The 18,130-nt window shown below is 39.5% G+C and overlaps 1 pseudogene across 1 annotated transcript; it reads right to left on the bottom strand.

Annotated features, from left to right (window-relative positions):
- Window positions 1-979: 979 nt before the first annotated feature.
- LOC311178739 (RNA-binding motif protein, X chromosome-like) lies at window positions 980-14,244 on the bottom strand (annotated as a pseudogene). Its single transcript has 2 exons — window positions 14,172-14,244; window positions 980-1,946 (listed from the first exon to the last, which is right to left on the bottom strand). The product of its transcript is annotated as an RNA-binding motif protein, X chromosome-like (transcript).
- Window positions 14,245-18,130: the final 3,886 nt, after the last annotated feature.

Raw genomic sequence — 18,130 nt, 5'->3', positions numbered from 1 at the left:
TATCTCCACCCTTATTTTTTACAAATTCCTTCCTTCTACTGACTTTGAGTCTTGTTTGTTCCTCTTCTACAAGTTGCTTCAGGTGTAATATTTGGGATTTTTTCTTGCTTCTTAATTTGGGCCTCTACTGCAGTCATCTTCCATCTTAATGCCACTTTGCTGTAATAATAACTTCGTATCCTTATTTTCATTTGTCTTGAGTAGTTTTTGATTTCTGCTGTAATTTCCTTTTAATTTAATGGCTACTAAAAAACATTGTTTAGTCTCCCTATATTTATAGTTTTCTTTTTTTGTGGGGCGGGGAATGGATGGTTGTCCAAACTTTTTATTTAATAATCTGTAGTTGCTTAACACACACTTAAATGGTCTTATTGGAGGAGAGGGAGAGAAGGAGGTTCTTGCAGGTTCTCAAGGAAATGTCAGAAAGGGAAATATGGCAAGAATTATCCATTTTGGGGGATGGTTACTGAGCATATAGCACTTTTCCCTTACATAAGTATTTCATCACAGGTTTTTCATAGTGAGAACTTTGAGATTTCAGTTTGAAGACATTTTAAAATCCTAAAAATAGCGTATTCCAACCACCCTCCAGTAGCTAGCTTGTTTGTATAGGAAGAAGGATTCATCTCTCCATTTTAGATGGCTGGATGTTTGTGGAAGTTCTTAGAATTGCTTGCCTTATTTACTAGTAAAAATCAGAAAGAAGCCTTCAGGACACTTTTACTTGGAAAATTACAACACTAGTACACAAGTCAAGTCTTAACACATTAAACATTTGTTTGTTGAAAGGAATGTCATAAGATCAAATAAAATTAAGCATGCTTTACTTTTTTCCTCACAAGAACATAACAATTATGGAGGGGAACTTAACCAAAAATTTTAAAATGGTAACAAAATTTTTTCTTTTAGCAGTCCTTGGGTAATTTGACAGAATAGGTTCCACTTTAACAGGTATTTTGGTTCAAAGTTTTGTTTGTTTTTAGTATTTACTTCTTCCTCCCTCACTATCAAATCTGCTTTCTCCATGGCTACCACCTCTTGAACTGCTGTCAGAATCTACCATAAAAGGGGGAAGCCCTCTGTCTTGTCTGCCAACCCAATCATAACCATTTGACTAGAGATCATTAAGGGTACTTGAGTAACTGTCTCAACTTCCACTATATCCATCATGTGAGCTGCTGTAATCATCATAGCCACTGCTCCCACCATAAGATGGTGGGGATGGGGGTGGTTCACCTGGGTGGGGCACTAGAGTGTTACCATAACTCTCATATGAATCTCTATAGGAACCTCCACTTGGATGATCTGAATAGTCATGATCACTTGATGGATAGATAGTCCTCACATGAACTAGAATGACCATAATGATGATAGGCATAATCTGTTGGTAGTGGTGCATAATCTCTTGTGTCATGATAACTTGGGTAATGTCTGCTTGAATAGCTGTCTTTAGTAGAATATTTTTCATTTCTTGGGGACAAATAAACATCTCTTCAAGAAGGCAGGTGTTCCTACCAGGTTTCCATAACTGTCTCTTCCACAGGACAGGAGCTCTTCCTCCCGATCCACTGCTGCTTCAAACTGGTGCTAAGAGGACAGATCTTTTGGGAAAAGGACCCTGACTTCAGAGTCCCCTTTTTACTGGAAATGGTGCCCTGGAAGAACTAATTAATATCCACCATCATCCATGTGCCCTCCATGTAAGGGAGGTGCCCTGGGTGCTCCACTTCCTCTTGGAGGGACTGTGCTTCTTGAAGATGGAGACGGTACACATCTCCCATTTTCAAATGATGGTTTAGTAGCTTATTCTCCCTTGAAGGCTTTCCCATCTAGGGACTTTCCATTCATGTTTTTAGCATCCTTAGCATCTGCTGGGCTCTCAGAGGTGATAGAAGCAAATCCTCTTGATTTGCTGTTTTCATGATCTTTCATCAAGTCTACTTCCACTATTTGCCAAATACTGCTTTAAGGACTTCCTCTTTCTTTCTATATTGAGCCCACCAATGAGAAGCTTTCCTGGGCCATCTGCTTCAATGATTTCCCCCCATGAGTCATAAGGGCGAGAGGAGATGTCATGCTCCCACAGCTCATGGCAGGGGCATTTTCTAGCATCTCAGCAGGCAAGAGTGCTGCTTGGTGCCAGGGCAGAAAGGGGAAGCTTAAAGAGAATTGTCCTTTTTTGTTTGCTTGTTTATAGTTGATTTCCAGTTTTATGACATTGTGATCAAGAAGACTAATTGGTATGATGTCAATCTTTATAGTTTTATTGACAATGATTTATGCCTTAACACATGGTTAAGGGTAACACATGTTCTTGAAAATATTCCATGTGCACTTGAAAAGAATGTCTATACACTGGTTTTTGTGTGGAGTGTTCTATAGATACCTGCTAACTTATTTGTTCTAGCTCCTGAATTAAGGCATTGTTTCCTTATTTACTTTTCATCTTGTTGATCTGTCCATAATAGTAAGTGGAGCATTAAAATCACCTAATATTATGGTATTGCTGTCAATATCTCTATTTAATTCATTTAATAATTGATTCCTTTCTAGATTATAAATCTATTGTAACTGATATAAGTATAGATATAGCTGATATTTTTGGTTGCCATTTGCTTATAGGATTAGCCTGTGCTTGTCTTTAGGGTAAGATGGATTTCCTGTAAACAGGAGAAAGTTTGACTTTAGTTTGTAATCCACTCAACCACTTTATACCTTTCAGTTCATGAATTCAAGTCTTTTACATTTAAGGTCATTATTGAAACATAAGTGTTTTTTGGCCATTTTTATTTTTCAGTTAGTCTTTTTCTTTTTTTGACTTTTTTTAAAGGTTCTATTTCCATTTTTTATGTGTTACTTCCATTGACTTTTTCTGAAGGTCCTGCTGAGATTGCTTTGATGGACTATATTTGTGTTTTGATTTCAAACTCATTTTGAAGGGCCACATTTATACTCTCCTCTTCCTCCATATTGTATAATTTAGGTGTCTGTGTTCTACATTTTTGTTTTGTTGCTTTATATAGTCCCCTTAGTACTTCCTTCATGTCCAATTTAGTGTTGATATATTCTTTTAATTTTTGTTTTTCAGTGATGTGATGCTCCTTACCGTTCCTTCTATCTTGAATGATAATCCAGGATAAAGGATTCTAGGCTAGAAATCTTTTTTCTTTATTTTGCTCTCCTATCATTTCCTTCTTGCTTTTAAGGTTTCTGCCATAGAGTTCACAGGCAGTCTAAAAGGAGTCCTGTGTAGGAGACAGGTTACTCTTCTTTCCCTCGCTGCTGTAATATTCTGTTTTTGTCATTGACTGTCAAATGTTTTAATATAATGTGTCTTGGAGTGTGTAAGTCTGGTAATATTTTGTTTGGAATTCTTTGGGCCTCTTGGATCAACATGTCTTTTTTATCTTCCAGATTGAGATGGTTCTCAACAGTTATCTTTTTCTTTTTAAAAATTATTTTATTTTATTTATTTATGCATACAAAAGCTGGGGTATAAGCCAGAGGTGTGGGGGTGGTGATGAGAGAATTCACCAGAGACAGTGGGGAGCAGAACAGACAGATCTGCTGAAATACACAGCTGAGGGAAGCAGTGGGTGAGACAGGAGAGGTCTGCTGTACCATGTTGGTTAGCTCCCTGCCTGGGGATGGAACTCCTGCTGCAGTGGCTGTGGATAGCTTCATAGTGCTGAGAGTTAACCCCTTGTGCTACCAGGGAGGCCCCTGGGAATATTTTTTGAAAAAAATTCTAATATTTCAGTTGTGCTAGGAAAGAACAATGGAAAAGTACTCTTAAAATTTTTCATTATGAAAAATTTCAAATATATACAGTTCTACAGTTAGATTTCTAGGGGTTGTTTTGCTTTAATTTTGTGAACTCATCTGGTATTTGTTATTCCAGGTTTTAAGGGGTGGTTATGTAAACCCTTTGCTATTTTCTAACATCCATTTTTTAAAATGTAATTTTAATTGCTCTGTTACCTGTTTTATATGTCTACTTCCTTGTCACTTAGCTGTTTTGGGATGAAAGGCAAATGTTCTTGTTTCCCTGGACATCTAAGCACTCTAGAGTGTCATTAGTAAGATGCTAAATAGTATGGTCTTTCCAATGGGGGACACTAATTAGGTTTAAATGGTTCAGTGTTATACATTTTAGACCTGAAGCCATGAAATTTTTCTCTAAAGGGCCGGATAATGTATATTTCAGACTTTGAAGGCCACAAGGAAAATCAAATTTTGTAGGCACTTGAATAACAAGAGAAAACACATTTTCTGTAACTTAAAAAATGAAATTAAAAATGTAATGCTGTCAAAATGACTGCTGTAGTATACATTTCACATATAAGCATTATTTGCTGGGTCATCTTAGGTTGAATTTATCATGAAGTATTAAGTCTATAGGAAAAAATAATTTCCAAGGCCATTAATTACATAGGAATAATGGTTTAGTATGGTTTCCTATTTCAAAAAATTTCAGTCTTGACTTTGAACTGAAAAAATAAAAGCAACAAAACCACTGCTAAGTCATCAGAATGCTATGTAGTAGGGCAAGTGAAGTATTTTCTGCTTCTACTTTTCACAAAAATTCCTAGACCTGATAATTATTCAATATTCAATTACACATGATAGATTGAAGCATTTCATGCAAATTAGCTCTTCATGAGTACTTTGAATGCAATCAGTAAGCATAGACTCTAAATGCCTTACATTTTCTAGAGTTTTAGCAACTTGTCTAACTAAACCTTTTTCCTACTTCATACATTTTACCTCCATTAAGTGTAACAAATCTTAGTGGATCCCCCTTCAGGTTGCATCTAATTAGTGTTTTCTCAAATTTTTTGGAAATATTGTTGTCTATTGTTGAAGTCTTTAGTGATGTCTAGCACTGGCACCTCAAATAAATATCAGCAACTGAGCAGTAGAGATGTCTAGAACCAGGGAAAATCACTCAAAATTATTTATCTTTTTTTTAAATTGACTCCTGATATAGTACCAAGATCATCATATCTTTGAATAACTATTCTCAGTGACTGACTAATAGTCTAAAATATGTTTATTTTCTCTGGGATCATTCCTTCAGCTGCTGCAACCAAATACAGTCTCATTAACTCAGCATCAGTAGCAGCTTTCTTTGTTTGACTAACAGATGAGTCACTTGGAAACTTACTTTATTTGTAACCTCTTTTTCAGTTTTTTTTTTTCTTTCAGTTTTTGTTTTTGTGAAGAAATTCTGGTGAGATAGTCCATTTGAGATTTTTAATATTTCTAACTACTGCTTTCCTGGCAGTTGTGAATACTATGATGACTGCTTAGTCTAAATTGATATATAATGTGTTCTTTTAGTACAGATATAGTGTCATTGCATTAAAAAACACAATGTTTTGTCATCCAATTTCAGAACAAAATAATCTACACTCCATTTTGCCTTGAAATGTGATATTTAAGGTTTACTTTTCTTCTTTTCACAATGCATGTGCACTGACAATAAAGACAAAAAAAGATATTCTGGTACAGTGACAAAAGATGGTATTCAAAACACTATTGCATTATATCTGCATCACTGTAACTTATATGCACCAAGCTAAGCATCGTGCAAAGGGATGAGCATCACATATAGTCTCTCACCACTACTGGACTCTGCCATTATAGTGGAAGCAGCCATAAACAAGATATGTCCTGATTCCAGTGGGTGTGAGTGAAGCTTTAGCCAATAAAGCTTCATTTATGGAAACTAAATTTGAATTTCATTTAATTTCCATATGTCAAAAATATTTTTTCTTTTGATCTTACCCCCAACCATTTAAATAAATGAAAAAAGCATCGTTTTTTTGTTCATGAGTAATACAAAAACCATCAGTGGGCTGGATTTGACTCATGGGCTATTGTTGTCTACAGACCCAAAGTCTTACTGAATGTGTTTCTTTTGTCTTGCACCATTGAGACCCAGAATTTTTTTTAAAGATTTATTTATACAAGAACTGGGTACAAGCCAGAAGCGTGGGAGGGTGAGAGGATTCACCAGAGACAGAGCAGGAAACAGAACAGGCAGACGGACAGAAGACATTGCTGAGGGGAGCAGCGGGTGAGACAGGAGAGGTCTGCCGTGCCATGTGGGTAGCTCCCTGGCTGACCTGGGATCGAACCCTCACTGCAGAGGCTGTGGACAGCTTCACAGTGCTGCACTCAACCCACTGAGCCACTGGGGAGGCCCCTGACCCAGAATTTTTTAAAAAAGATTTATTTTATTTATTTATGCATTCAAGAACTGGGATGTAGGCCAGAGGTATCGGGTGGGGGGTGGGTGAGAGGATTCACCAGAGACAGAGTGGGCAGCAGAACAGACGGATTGACTGAAATACACTGCTGAGGGCCTCCCTGGTGGCGCAGCGGTTGAGCGCTGGGCTGCAAAGTTCTGCAGCGCCTGTTTGATCCCCAGCCGCTGGGTGAGGGTCCCACATGGCGCGCAGACCTCTCCTGCCGCTGGCTGCTCCCCTCAGCAGTGTATTTCAGTCAGTCTGCCTGTTCTGCTCCCTACTCTGTGTCTGGTGATCCTCTTACCCCTCGCACCTCTGGCCTGTACCAGTTCTTGTATGCATAAATAAATAAATCTTTGGGAATAAAAGCAATTTGAGCAAGATGGGTATTAATTCTTCTTTAAAGGTTTGATAAAAATCATATGTTAAAGCCATCTCTTCTGGTCTTTTTTTTTTTGAAGATTTTTTTTAAATTACCATTTGAATTTCTATGCTTTTGACCTGTCTGTTAAGTTGATCTATTTCTTCCTGGGTTAGTCTTGGTAGATTATGTTGATCTAGAAATTTGTACATTTATTTGTTGTTTAGTTTATTGGCATATATTTGTTCCTAGTAATTTCTCTTTCATTTGTGATTGCGTTTATTAATGCTCTCTCTCTTTTTCTTTAAGATTTATTTATTTATGCATACCAGAACTAGGGTGTAAGCCAGAGGTGCGAGGGATGGGGGTGAGAGGATTCACCAGAGACTGAATGGGGAACAGAACAGGCAGACTGACTGAGATACACTGCTGAGGGGAGCAGTGGCCAAGGCAGGAGAGGTCTGCTGTGCCATGTGGGTTGCTCCCTGGCTGGCTGGGGATGGAACTCGTGCTGCAGTGGTTGGCAACAGCTTGATAGCGCTGTCCCTAACCCCTGCACCACCAGGGAGACCCTCTGTCTTTTTTTTTGTTAGCTTAGCTAGAGGTTTATCTATTTATCTTCTTAGAGAACCAATTCTTAATTCCATTGATTTTGTTGTTATCATCATTTAAAAAAATCTTTTTCATTTATTTCTACTCTTATTTTTATTATTTCCTTCCTTCTAACTGTGGGTCTTGTTTATTTCCCCTTTTCAAGTTGCTTTAGGTGTACATTAGATTGTTGATTTAGGATTTTTGTTGCTGCTTTATGTGGGCCTGTATTGCAGTTATCTTCTCCCTTAAAACTGTTTTTACTGTATTCCACAGATTCTGGTAGCTTGTTTGTCTAAAGGTATTTTTAAATTTCTGCTTTGATTTCCTTTTTTAACCAATAGCGATTAAACAGCATTTGTTTAGTTTCCATGTATTCATTTCCCTTTTTTCCCCTTGTATTGATTTCGAACTTTTTTTTTTTAACTTTATTTATTTATTTATTTTTTATTTGTTTGTTTGTTTTGTTTATGCATGCACTGGGTACAGTCAGAAGCGCGGGAGGGTGAGAGAATTCACCAGAGCCAGAGTGGGGAGCAGAGCAGGCAGAAGGACTGAAGTACACTGCTGAGGGGAGCAGCGGGTGGCAGGAGAGGTCTGCGCACCATGTGGGATCCTCCTCCAGTGGCCGGGGAGCAGCCGGGGATCGAACCGGTGCCGCAGAGGCCGCGGGCAGCTTCGCAACCCAGCGCTCAACCGCTGCGCCACCGGGGAGGCCCTTGATTTCGAACTTTATGGCATTATAGTCAGAGAAAACAATTGGTATAGTTTTGATCTTTACAGTTTTGTTTAAAATTGGCTTGTGCCCTAAGATATGATCTATTCCTGAAATTGTTCCATGTGTACTTGTACAAAATGTGTATGCAGTGGCTTTTGGTTGCAGTGTTCTGTAGATTTCTGCTAGACCTATTTGGTCTAATTCCTCATTTAAGGCTATTGTTTCCTTATTTATTCTTTGTCTTGTTGATCTGTCCATAGCTGAATTGGGGTATTAAAGTCTCCTTGTATTATTTTGTTATCACTATCTCTCTTAAGTTCTGTTATTGTCTATGTATCTTGGTGTTCCTTCATTCAGTCATATATATATATATATATGTATATATATGATCTTTTGTATATATACATATACATACATACATATATATATGAGTGATATTTTTTCATGTGTTAGACCCTTAATCATAATATATCCACCTCGAGCTCTTATTTACTTGCTTAATTGGAAGTCTATTTTATCAAATAAAATGGACTGTATAGCTGTTTTGGTTTTTTATTTTGGTTGTAATTTGCTTGTATAGCTATCTTCCAGGCTTTTACTCTAAGTCTCTGCTCTTCTTTGTTGGTAAGATGGGTTTCTTGTAAACAACAGAAGGTTTACGTTTGTTTTGAAATTCATCCAGCCACTCTGCATCTCTACATCTTTTGACGGTAAATTCAGGTCTTTTACATTTAACATTATTGAGACTCAAGTACTCATTTTCATTTTGTTATTTTTTTGTTTTCTTGTTTTGTCTTATCTTTTTTTATTTTTTGAGGACTCTTATTATATTTTGTGTGTGTTCATTTCCTCTGTTTCATGTGTTACTGTTATTAATTTTTGTTTCAGTTTCTACTGAGGTTAGTCTAGGATGGGTTATTTGAATGACCTGTTAGATTTTCTGGTCTCTGACTTTTTCTGATGGACCACATTGTTCTTCTCCCCTTCTCCCCTCCCCATCTTCCCTTCCATCCCCTCCCCTTCTTCCCCCTTCTATGTTAACTTACTTAGGTTATCTGTAGCCTTGATATTTGCTGTTCTGTTGCTCTATAATAATTACTGTCCTAGATTTTGTTTCATGTGAGGCTTGGTGTTGATAAATTCTTTTAGTTTTGCTTTTCAGTGATGTGCTTTACTCTTCCTTCTGTCTTGAATGTTAATCTTATTGAGTAGAATCTTTTTCTATAAGTAATTTAAATAACTCCTTCCAGACCCTTTGTGCCTATAATATTTTTTCTAAAAAGTCTGCTGACAGTCTGACTGGTCCTTTTTCTCTTGATGTTTTTAAATATTCTGTCCTTGTCATTGGTTTTCAACAGCTTTATCATAATGTGTCTTAGTGTATGTCTGTCTGGTATTTTGTTTGGAGGTATTTGGGTCTGTTGGGTCATATCTGTTTTTTTTCCCAGATTGAGATGATTTTTTCAGCAATTATTTCTTTAAATGAAATTTATGCCTTTTTCTTCTTCTGGAACTCCCATGATTTGGACATTCTCTTGAAGTTGTCCCAAACAACTTTGTTTGAGTTCACTACTTCTTTCCATTGCTTCCGTTTGTCTGCAGTTGAGGCTTTCAATGGTATTTTTCAAAAGTCAGCTATAGTAGCTGCTGCATATTTTCTTTAACTTACTCTGTTGCTTTATAGCCTTTTTTTTTTTTTTGATTACCATATGCATTGTTAGAACTGTCACCTTGAACCCCCCTTCTGTCATGTTGTTCAGGTCTGCTGGGTTGGGGCTCCTCTCAGGGTGTTTTTGCTCTGGCATTCGTGGTGCCATTTTAAATTTTGTAAGGCTTGTAACAAGAATAGATTTTCAGACTGCAGTCTTCACACCAGGTGAAGTAATCTTAGGACTGGTACGGGCAAGGGGTAATAGGTCTAAAGGAGGACTAGGGCAGTAGGGAGCCAAAGGGTCATCTCCAGGAAACTCAGGCATTCAAACTTCCTTTTGCACTGTGGGCGCTAGAGTTGTGTGGTAGGGATCCACAGCAATCACTTTTTTTTAGGTCAGCTCCTCAGTTTTATTGTTTCTTAGAGTCTTGTGTACACTCTAGTCTAATTTTAAGCACTAGATGCAGCACTGGGCATGGATGTAGGTGATATGGGGGTCACAGGCTGGGAGTTTTTTTTTTCCAGCACAGATCCTTAATCCTTGATGTTTGCTCCTGTTCATTGACAGGTGCTTGAGCTCTAATTTGTTCAAGCATTCCTTTGGTTTGGTTTTAATATTGGGCTGTTGCAGGGTGCCAGGTGTTTTAAATGGCCCAGGCTTGGCTGAATGATATCCTTGTCTATGAGGAGACGTAGGTGCTTTGACCTGCTTCTCCCTGACAATTCAAGCTCCATCTGTTATATATTCGGAGGTGCAGAGTCAAGCCACTATTCCTTGCTCTGCCATACACCATGCCACTCTCCAACAATGCACCCTCTGTGCTGTATGCCACCTCATACACCCCTAGGCAGTGCAGTGCTGGGTCCTGGGAGTCTGTGCTCTTGGCATGTGCCCTAGTCAACAACTATAAGGGACTCTGCATAGCAGCTGCCACTCCCTCTTGTGGGTTGTACTGCTCTTTTATCACTACAAGAAAGTTCACGAAAAGTTTTTCCTGCCCCTTTCCACCAGACAGTTGCTCCTGGTGGTTCTTTCATTGTCAGGGGTTTTGGCTTTTGTTTTACTTCAAATTAGTTGTGATTGTTTGGAAGAGGTGAGTCAGGCATCTTCACTCTGCTGCCATCTTCCAGATCTCTTCACCCAGGACTTTTTAGGGTTGCTACCACAAATAGACTTCTTTCCTGAAAAAGGCCCCTGATGACAATCATACGGCCCTGGAAAATCCAACATTGGTTTGTATTTCACTCCATCACTATGCCTGGCCAATTCTCTGTTTCACACTATTCAGCCCCAGACAGCTCAGTAGATGATCTGCTGTAACATCCCACAGCATTATCAACATTTGTCCCAGATGGAGCTCCCTCGTCTAGGTATATATTCTATCCATAATGTGTTCCTTGAGCAAAGGTCTAATACGACACCCACAACACTGGTTCTTTGTTTCATCTGAGATTGGGGCACAGAGCAATGATTTTTTTTTAAAGATTTATTTATTTATGCATACAAGAACTGGGGTACAGGTCAGAGGTGTGGGGGATGAGAGGATTCACCAGAGTGGTGCATATGACTTTGTGCATATGTCATTCACATGTATGCAGAGACAGAGTGGGGAACAGTACAGACAGACTGACTGAAATACACTGGTGAAGGGAGCAGCGGGCGAGTCAGGAGAGGTCTGCTTTGCCATGTGGGTAGCTCCCTGGCCAGGGATTGAACTCGTGCTGCAGTGGCTGTGAATTGCTTCATAGATTGAGTCTTAAACCCTTGCGCCTCCAGGGAGGCCCACAAAGCCATGATTTTTAATCCTTGCTGAACATTTGTTCATCTGGGCAGCATGAAAAATAGATTCACTTAACAAACTGGGGAGAATTGAGTACTACATTAAAAAAAAAAAGTACTGCTTTCATATGGTTCAAATAAAATAATGATACAAATGATATTCATTGAGAAGTCTTAGTCCCACTTCATCTATCTCAGAGGCCCCTATAATTTACAACTTTTTAAAAAATTTTTTTTAGAAGATTTATTTATCTATTCATACTAGCATTGGGTACAGTCAGAAGCGCGGGAGGGTGAGAGAATTCACCAGAGCCAGAGTGGGGAACAGAACAGGCAGACTGACGAAATACACTGCTGAGGGGAGCAGCAGGCATGGCAGGAGAGGTCTGCGTGCCATATGGGACCCTTGCCGGCAGCCGGGGATTGAACCAGCACTGCAGAGGCTGTGGGCAGCTTCGCAGCCCCAGTGCTCAACCGCTGTGCCACCAGGGGAGGCCCTAGTTTACCACTTTTATACTTCTCGTGTGTGTTACACAATTATTTATGCAAGTAAAAATAAATCATATTATCATTTTCTCCCTTTCTTACACTATGGGAAATATTTTGTCCACTCTTCTGCATCTTGCTTTTTAAAAATCTAATATATCCTAGAAATTTCCTATATGGGTATGTAGAACGTCTTTGTTTTTTACATTTATGCCCTACTCCATTGTGAAGAAGTATAGTAGTTTAACCAGTATTCATAAGTAGATATTTAAGTTATTTCCAAATTCTTGCCATTACAAACAGTGCCACATGTCTAACTTTGTGCATATGTCATTCACATGTATGCAGGTACCTTGGCCTATTTGGGCTTCTATGATGGGCCACTACCATAGCCTGGGTGGCTTATAAATTTATTTCTCACAGTTCTGGCAACTGGGAAGTATAGGAGCAAGACAGATATATTCAGTGTCTGGTTAGGGACCACTTTCTGATTTCTATGTCCTCACATGGCAGAAGAGGAGAAGGGAGATCTCTGAGGTTGCTCTGTCTCACACTCTCTCGTTTTGTTTTTCTGCAGTATATCTTGAAAGGGCATCTCATTTTTGATATCTTTAACTTTATGACCTAATCAGCTTCCGGAGGCCTCACTTCCAAATGCTATCACATTGAGGATTAGGTTTTAACATATGCATTTTGGGGGACACACACACATACAACCTATAATTGCAGGTATTCCTATAGAATCATTTTCTAGAAGTGGGGCTGCAGCTTAAAGGGCAAATGCAATTCTATGGATATGATTTGGCTGTCCTGCCTAAAGTTTGTGCCATTTTTGTACTTCAGCAATAATATAAGAGAATGCCTCTTTCCCCACAGCCTCATCAACAGTGTGTCTTAGAATGTTGGGCTAATGCAGCTGAGGCTTAATACAACAAAGGTTTATTTCTGAAAAATACAGGGTAATGTTCTGTGCAGTGACTCAGCAATCCAGGCTGGTGGAAGCTTCATCATCTTGAGGCTATGTCAAGTGGCACACTTGACCTTCTCCCTTGGTAGTTGAAGTGAACAAAACTGGGTAGTTGATTTAGTTTAATAGCACAAGCTATTAAATGCGTTAGCCCTGAGGAAATATGTTAATTCTACTCCCATTTTATAGACTAGAATAAGTCACATGCCAAACATAAATTAAACAGGAGCATAAAATTATATCCGCCGAGTTCTCAGAAGAGAATCAGATATTGATGAAAAATTATACATCCAACTTTTAGATTATTGCCACTCTGAAAGGTAAAAAGAATGTTCAAAGTAGTTTTATTTTGCATTTCTCTTATTAGGAGTGAAGGGAACTCCTTTTCCTGTGTTTCAGGGCCATTATCAATATTTTTAAAAGCTTTTGGCTAATTCTAATGTGCAATCAGACTTGCACTCCAGCTTTCTTAGATCTTCCATGGGAGAGAAACATCTTTTCCCCTTCATGACTGACTCCAAGAGACTTGCCCTATAGTTGAGACCCTGCCTTTTAAATAATAGTCATAGTTTGTTCTCATCATAAAATAACTTGCTTTCTGCAACCGTAGAATTCATGCTATGTAACTTACATACTATGACAGGAAGCAGGGTGATCCTTCTGTAATGGAGCGAGAACTAGAATCTTTGTCTAAAAACAACCAAAACTTGATTCTGATGTGTTAAGAGTCTTGTTTCAATCCCTGTGATCACCATCTGTATTTGAGGGAGAAATTATTTTATAATTGTTCTTCATTGTAATCGTATCTCTTTAAGGGTGAACTCGCCTTCTGATGGTGAAGACAGCAAAAGGAAGACTTCAATCCCAAGTTCCCCTTTCCCAGCGCAAGACAAAAACCTCAAAAACATGAACACTTCTTTTTCACTCAGGTCTTTGTTTCTACATTTTTATTTTCTACCCATCATAATAGCAGTCCCTCTGGATATCTTGCATTCTGAAAATGACATCCTTGTTTTTATTTAAACCCCCAAGTCACCTAGGAGCCTCCCACTCAATTCCTAGTGCAAAAAGTAGTCATGACCTAGGTCAGGGACTAACCCTCTTAGGATTAGGCAATCAAGATCTGTCTATACCTGCAACACCAGAGTGACTCAGTGATCTTACAAAAGTTTACTCATCATTGAGTCATGGTATAATCATCTTAACTAGGCAAACTTTCTGCTGCAATAACTAGACACCCTGATTCAACATATTTTAAGCATAGTTTGTCATTTCCCTAAGCACTAAGTCTATAATAGAGCAGCACATTATAAATATCCAGACCCTGGGTTTACTTCTCTGTAACTTCCTTGGTTCTAACTACCTTTAGATTTTGGTCTCATCTTATGGTTGGTGGCTAAATGGCTGGAGTCATCTTCGGCTTTACATTCAGTCATGACAGTGTCGAGAGGACTCTATCCCTTCTTAAGAGCAAAGAGCATTTCCTCCAGAAACCTGAGAGATTCTCCTACCCTTTTCTACTCCATAGGTAACATGCCCATTCCTAAAACACACACTGGCAAGATGGTGCCACCCATGTCCAACTGAGACCAAACAAGACTGTGGTTTGGTCACTGGGAAGTAGAAAAATGACTCCTGATAGACACTCAAGCAAATGTGAATTAAAACTTTATCTTACTGGGATTCAGAAAAAGAATTCCTTCCCAGGATCCTGAGATAATGGACATTTAGGTGGTTAATTAATACACTTAGCACATATGTACCAAGCATCAGTGTGACCTTGTCTGGTGGCATTCAGTCTAGTGGTGAAATTAGCACTAATTGATTTTCTGATTTCAGTCTGGCTCCTTGTTTAGCCATCCTATAAAAAGAGAATGGGTTTTTCAGTTGGGACGAGAATTTCACTTTTTTGCTTTCTATCAATTTTCCTATTTCCTTTTTGACCATACATTCTATAAAAACCTATTGAAAGCCTACTCTGTGCTAGGCACAATGTACTAGAGTACAATCTTCAGAGAGTTTATATTTGTTTAAATTGTTTATTTGGTAATTATATTGTTATAAATGAATAATTATGGCCTTCCTTCTCATTTTAAAATTGATGGTGACTTTGGTTAGTATCTGTAAGAATCTAGCTGCCTCTGGGTCTATGGCCCTGGTTACCACATTTGAGGCCATGGAGGCTGAGACTGTTACAGGTGGTGCCCCTGGAGGGGAGTTGCTGGTGAGGCTAGATAGCCCCAGGGAAAATGCTAAAAAGTGGGATGGAGTGGCTGAGAAGTAGTATAAGTGGTTGTAGAAGGGCAGTGGGGGGGTTGGTGGTGGTGGTGGAGTGGGGGGGGGGGCAACCAATCTTCATAATTTAGCACAGAAGGCTCTTGTGGCCTGGCGAAGAAGACAGAGACCCAGAGCCAGGCCTTTTACTCAGATACTTGAGTGTGGCCGTTTTTTAGGGCTTTGCAAGTAGTCGAGCAACTGAAATGGTTTCTGGTTTTGCTGTTGTGGCGGCCTTGTGGAGAAGGGGAAGACCCTGGAGCCAGCTGTCTTACTGAGCAGCGGCCTGGCAGAGAAGGCGGAGACCTGGAGCCAGGTGTCTTATTGAGCTGTGGCCTGGAGGAAAAGGGAATACCCGGGAGCCTGGCATCTTACAAAACTGCGGCCTGGAGGAAAAGGCAAAGACCTGGAGCCAGGCATTTTGCTGTGATGAGTGAGTGTGGCCACTTGTTGAGTGTTTGGCTGCTATTGTTTTAGCTGCTATTGTTTTGAGTGTCATGCTTGTCGGGTGTTGTGCTGGGGCATCCCAGCAGCTCATGGAGCATCTCCTGTTGTGTCTTTTGTTGTCTTCGTGAGTCGGAACCTGAGTCTGGCTGCCGCATGTCCATACTTGCAGGAAGGCGCCCTCTTGGACACATGGCCCATTGTTTGGGTGAGGAGCTCTGCGTCCTCAGTGGCGAAAAGACACCATTTTAACTGCTTTTGTACAGGACTGAGTAATGCTGGACATGGCTCTGGCTAAGGTAAAGGCCATTATTGGCCTCAGTAACTCTTTGTTTTTCCCTGGTTTGCTAAATAAATTCCTTTGTTGTTGTTTTCTGAGCCTAAGTAGTCTTGCAATTGTGCGCTCGGGTAAAGAACTCAGACAGTGGTAAACTATTTGGGCAGTGTCCGTGGCCAGTTTTAGTGTCCCTTGCTGCCCTGTATCAGCTAGTATCTGCAAGAATCTAGCTGCCTCTGGGTCTATGGTCCTGGTTACCACATTTGAGAGTGTGGAGGTTGTCATGTGCTGCATCAACTCTGGCTCTCCTAAATGACACTTGTGTCACCACCACAGTGGGAACCAACAGAGGCTTTTAAGCAGTAGAATGACATGATTAGCATTAGCTTGTCTCAGAGAATTGAAACTTAAAAAAAAAACAGAACTCATCATTCCTTATTTATGATGCCTCCTGGGATGGTTTTTGGGACACAAGCGCTGAATTATCTATTATCCACTATTAGTATAATTATCTATTACCCATTAACAGATAATTCTAAAGTGAGCTAATCCAGTCTACAGGTGCTTTCTCAGAACTTTCAGACCCAGAAGCAATTCCTAGGTCTGTGGTCAGCCTAGATGAAAAGGGAGGCTGGATGGTGGAGACAAGGCTAGCCTTGCTTGGGGGCTGTAGTGTTACCCAGGTCAGGAGCTCTGAGGGGGAAATCACTTGTAAAGTAGCCAGTCATTCTTTATCTCTTCATCTGCAGGAATCCCTTTTGGCAGTCTGGACAGGGTGTGGCAAACTATGTATGGCTCATGGGCCCAACACAACCCACCAACTGTTTTGTACATCCTGTGATTTGTTACATTTAAAAAAATTTTTTTTTTAAGATTTATTTATGCATACAAGAACTGGGGTACAGGCCAGAGGTGCGGAGGGATGAGAGGATTCACCAGAGACTGGGTGGGGAACAGAACAGGCAGATCTACTGAAATACACTGCTGAGGGGAGCAGCAGGCAGACAGGACAGGTCTGTTGCGCCATGTGGGTCACCTCCCTGGCTGGGGATTGAACTCATGCTGCAGTGGCTGCGGATAGCTTCATAGTGCTGCGTCTTACCCCTCGAGCCACCAGGGAGTCCACTACATTTTTAAGTGATTTCAAAGTCTTAAGGAATAGTATTTTGTGACTGTAAAAATTATATGAAATTCAAATTTCAGTGTCCCTAAATAGTTTTGTTGGCACACTCTTGCTTATTTACAAATTGTGTTTGGCTTTTGTGGTACAGTGGTAGAGTAGTTTTAACATCATTTGCCTCGTGAGCCTAAAACATTTACTCTCTGGTCCTTTACAGTTTGCCAACCACTGATTTTGAGAATGCTGAAAAGTGGGTAGGGTGGTAGGAGACAGACTGGAAGAGCACTCCAACAGAGGAGATGAGAGGATATCAAGAAGGAAGCTCGTTTTGGGGGCTAAATGTGGCAGTGAGGATCAAATACATACGGTCCTGCATACAATTACTACAAGGAGGAAGCTCTCCAAAATGACCATAACTCTGAAAATGACCATAAGGAAACAGAATTTTATTAAAAAAGAACTTTGCATTTTATTTTATGGACTGTGGTCATTTGTTGAATTGAAGGCATAGAACGTAAAGAATTGTTCTGATACAGACTCTGAACAAAAATTCTGCCTCTCCCCTCCATACCCCATGAACTAGTAATGACTAGTTCATAATTATGTACAGACATTTCATTCATTAGAGCTGAAGATGCTAACATTGGTAACTTTAAAAATTCTGCAGTAAAGGCCTATATAAAGTAGATTTTTATTAAATTGGTGTAGTGTACACTTAAAATTATATACTCACAGAAAAAAGGTTAGAGAAATTAAAATACACTTGTGTATTTTTTCTTGCCACCTGATAAATTCAGGTCCTCGTTCCAACAGATTTTGAAAAAGATACACGAGGCAACCCTATTAATTTTAAGCTTAAAATCACTAGATGTTAGAAATAATCTTCTCTGAAAGAGAATGCACTTACTAATTTAGTAGCACACTTAACATATACCCAACATAAAGTTAAAAAGTCACTTTTTTTGAAGGCACAGTTTGTTTCCAACTTTACTATGGAAACAGAAATCTGTCTTAGGGATCCCTCTGGGAAGGACGAGTTCACAGGTCTTGTCTATGATGCCAAAGTCCAAAGCCAACCTCAGCCCTGGCCCCTCCGGGCATCTACATGAGACGTGTTCAGTCTAGAGAATAGAATTTTTTTTTTTGATCATAATCATCAAGTGCAAAGATTCTAAAGGCACCTCAGGCCTTCCTTTGTTCTCTGAAG

This window comes from Talpa europaea, assembly GCF_964194135.1.
Source record: "Talpa europaea genome assembly, chromosome: 10".
NCBI classification, from domain to species: Eukaryota; Metazoa; Chordata; class Mammalia; order Eulipotyphla; family Talpidae; genus Talpa; species Talpa europaea.
This window is presented reverse-complemented; position numbering and strand designations above follow the sequence as displayed.